Genomic DNA, 1,118 nt, shown 5'->3' on the forward strand with positions numbered 1-1,118 from the left:
CACACACACACACACACACACACACACACACACACCATGAGACGAGCTCGGCGCTTATTTTCAAGGTCGAACAAACGAGTGCCGGCCTGTTTGTGAGATCAGATAATGAGCATGTTGTTTGGGAACGTTATGCCACATTTTATTGCTTCTCAACATGCAGCAGCAAACACATGGATGCTTTAATCAAGACACAGATTTCCTGAAATCTAACCTGTTAGTTCTCTGCTTGTCCCTGTGTGGACTGAGTGGCAGTGAGAGCAGCATATGGAGGTGGGGGGTGTCGGGGTGCTCAGGCAACATCTGGAGCAGGAACATAAAGTCTGGATGAAGCTCAGAAGGCTTAATGTAACTAGAATTTAAAAAGATTTTCACCTGTTTTAGGACTGTTTCAATCAGAGGTGTGGTTATTTTCCGCAGACCCCATGTCAAATAGCTTAATTTATTTATTTATTTATTTATTTATTTATTTATTGGCTTGCATTTGTTTAAAACTAAAAAAACTTACTAAATCAATTAAACACCACTTTTTGTTTTAGAAGAATCATATGACCTCATATTGTCTGATGACAGAATAAATACATTTTGTCTTTGATGTTTCATAGGACTGATGAACTGAAGCCAGTTCAGTTGGACCAATAAGATTTGATTGACTGCAAAGGTAAAACTTTATGGACCAGATCTACCCAAAAGGTGGGCTCAGGACCCCACTAGCTGCAAAATATGATTTTTTTTGTTTGGACCAAAGTACGCTTGATATGAACCAAATAAATTCTGAAAATATTTTTGCGACAGGCTGTATTGTTTCACAATGTTTAGAACAAATTAAATAATCCAGTCTTAAAAGTAAAAGCACGTGATTTTTGTCATCTGAAGTCTTTTTCAAGCTCTTTCAGATAAAATGAACTTTGTGAACATTTTATTGTAGAGGCTGTCAGTTTTCCTGCTGTCGTTTTGTGCCGAGCAAACTGAATGTATAAAAAACAGGGTCAACATCCTAGTAATCATTTTTCCTTTTTCTATTAATTTTACAAATTTGGCCAATCCCCTTTCAGTCAAGACCACTTTACCTCACTAACTTCAATCACAAGGAACGCATATACGTATATATATATATATAT

This window comes from Austrofundulus limnaeus, unplaced genomic scaffold (genome assembly GCF_001266775.1).
Source record: "Austrofundulus limnaeus strain Quisiro unplaced genomic scaffold, Austrofundulus_limnaeus-1.0 Scaffold83, whole genome shotgun sequence".
Lineage (NCBI taxonomy): Eukaryota > Metazoa > Chordata > Actinopteri > Cyprinodontiformes > Rivulidae > Austrofundulus > Austrofundulus limnaeus.